The following is a 2,956-nucleotide window of genomic DNA, read 5'->3' on the forward strand; positions in this document are numbered from 1 at the left end:
ACATGTCTTATTATTTAAAAAAACTCCATTTGCATGGGTCGACATCCCACAGAATTTATATATAAGAAGACTTAGTGCAAAACGTATTTTATAATTAGGAGGTTGAAGTTAGATATTTAATATTTCAAAATATAAGGTTGAACTTTACAAGAAAAGATATTTATTATATTAGCACTACATGACTATTTTATAAGGTTGAAGTTATATATATATATATATATATATATATAGCATCACATCAAGTCAACTATACCTGTAACATTTTACAGATGGAGAATGTTCAAAGAAGGATCTTGAAAATTTGCTTCAGAAAATTAAAAGGGAAGAAGTTCCAAATATTGACATTTTATATTGTCAATTGTTCATATTGTATTTTTTATTTGTGTCATGCCTCAAGGGGATGGTTGTCCGACGAAAATCGAATAACACTTCCCTTATAACAATGACAATTGAAATCTAGATACATAGTCGTACGGCTGAACAAGAATAATAATATCAACCCACACGGTTGGAAGAAACAACAACCACGCAAAATAAATAGCAGCCCACATAGTTGGGAGAAAAATACAATAGAAGACATAAGGTAAACTATATGAACAAAACAATAGACTATGAGCTGGCTTGATTTGACACAACAACCATCAAACCGAATAAAAGACCAACACAAGACAAAAATCTATACTCAATGTAATTATTACATGAACATGTTCAGAAAATCAAAATATGAGTAAAAGCAACAGTAGAAACCAAACTCTCGATGCGACGTGAGACTGGCAGACAAGATCCTCCAAGCAACTCTATACATATATCATCTACCTACCTGCTACCTAAATGAAGAAAAATGTAGTTGATAGTGAGTCCAAATGACTCTGCGGGTAAAAGAAGATAATGCATGATAATAACATAATGAGAGCAAAGGTATACAGTCTCAAGAAACTACTTACTACAAAAGTAAGTGTGTCACTATATCATCTGCTAACTAAAGCATAACTAAAAATAATATTCCTCAACTAACCTGCTCAACCAGGTGTGACTAATAAATCGGGAGTACATACAGTATATCTCAACCTGTACGAACAAATACATGATTGACATATAGCAAGTATATATATCAAGCACCGACTGCAGAAGAACGCTCTACCACGGATGATTCCGTGAGTAGTCAGGGTAAACAAATAGTCACTATCTACAAGTGAACTCGCTATCAAGAATAGTCTCATGGATAGACAAGGTAAGTAAAACAATCACTATCTGCTAGCGAACTTGCTGCTACGAATGATTCGTCGGTAGATAGGGTATATATGTAGCTATCTAGTTACGGACCATATACGAACTCGCTACCACGAATGGTCTCGTGGGCAGTTGTATATATCATGATCACTGACGATTTTCTCAACCATGAGTGGGAGACAATGGTCAATATGATATACCAAGAGTTGCTGATGACTCTCTCAACCACGAATGGGAGAAGTGGTCGATAGGGTATAACAATGTAACAATACGGAGAAGGGTCTAACCTCACTAGTGTTTAGGCATTAGCTTAAATAACAGACAAGATCAAATAGGATACTGGATATCCTACACTACGGTATGTTCTTACAGCTACACAAGCATGAATAAATATCAAGCCGGTAACTTAGGTCAATATTCTACAGCTATGCTATGGTATAGTATCGCTAGCATAATAATATGAGCATAAATGGTCATAAATAGCATGAATAATAATGAGACTATATTGATATCAGAATAGATTAACATACAAAATCAAGAAATAAAAGATCAAGCTCAAAAAGTAAGAACGAATAGAGTTAAGGTAAATATAGTAACTATTTAAACATAGATCATGCACTAAGATCAAAGTACTAAAGGAACAAGACAAGAAGTACTCACCTTAATTATATATCGAGCTAAACAATCCCCACGTCGAAATGCTTATCTCGAATCAGAGACATAGGTTAGCTTCAATCCCTTGGCTTCTTGATCCCAACTTAAGGTATCCGATCTAAATCCAGAAACAACTTCCTTCTCTAATCAAGCATCTACTTAATTACCCTTTGACATTCAATTTTTGGCTGGGTCACAGTAGATTAAAACTTCCAACTCCGCTACATATCCAATTCAGAAATGAATTCAATACCATATTAATCCCATCACAAAAACTGAAATCAGCTCTAGTTTGTTACCCAAATCTTTCATCCTCTCCGACAGTGACAGCAAATGATGGTGAATCGATGCTGGCAGCGGCAACTGCAACCAGTAGTGGTTTCTTACTGCAATGAAACTGGTCAGCAACCAACAGCGCCATAGTGATCAAAGTAGGGGTCGCTACCACTGTGGTGGTCATGGACATCCGCCTTTGTCTGACCGCTGTGGATGCGGTGGCTAGAGTAGGGAAAAGATGGCAGCTATAGCCGTGGTACAACTCTGGCAAAGGGAAACAGTACGACGGAGGTAGCGGAGGCTCCACGGCTCTCACAACAACTGACAGTGTCGCCTCCCGCAATGGCAATGGTTACTGCATTGCCGGCTAGTCTCGCGGAAATGGACGGCAACGACGGTGGATCAAAGCTAGGGCATGACCGAATGGAAGACTCGGATGCTCGGCTTTCGGCGAGCACCTGGTGTTCGCGACCAGGAGAGGGGAGATCGATTGGCACTCGGGCGGTTGGCGGCCGACATTGGTGGAGACATGTGAGGTTGGCGACGGATCGGGATAGTGTGATGAGAGGAGGAGAATAAAAGGTTCGAGTGAGATGGAGGAAAAAAACTTAGGTTATACTTAGATTAATATATATAACCTAGATTAATTAAGATTTAATCAACTCAATCAATTCTCATTTTAATTGGGTGTTCTAAATAGATTTTCCTTATGCCCAATAAATTCATCCCCTTAAATATGTCAGACTTCGTTTAAATTATAAATTTTTTTTTTTTTTTTTTTTAAAAAATTATATAA

At 37.4% G+C, this 2,956-nt stretch overlaps 1 long non-coding RNA gene across 1 annotated transcript; it reads right to left on the bottom strand.

Annotated features, from left to right (window-relative positions):
* Window positions 1–486: 486 nt before the first annotated feature.
* On the bottom strand, window positions 487–2,726 carry LOC121990028. The gene is made up of 3 exons (XR_006114412.1): window positions 2,184–2,726; window positions 1,891–2,105; window positions 487–827 (listed from the first exon to the last, which is right to left on the bottom strand). It is a non-coding gene; the product is annotated as an uncharacterized LOC121990028 (long non-coding RNA).
* Window positions 2,727–2,956: the final 230 nt, after the last annotated feature.

The sequence above is a fragment of the Zingiber officinale genome, chromosome 6B (genome assembly GCF_018446385.1).
Source record: "Zingiber officinale cultivar Zhangliang chromosome 6B, Zo_v1.1, whole genome shotgun sequence".
Classification (NCBI taxonomy): domain Eukaryota; kingdom Viridiplantae; phylum Streptophyta; class Magnoliopsida; order Zingiberales; family Zingiberaceae; genus Zingiber; species Zingiber officinale.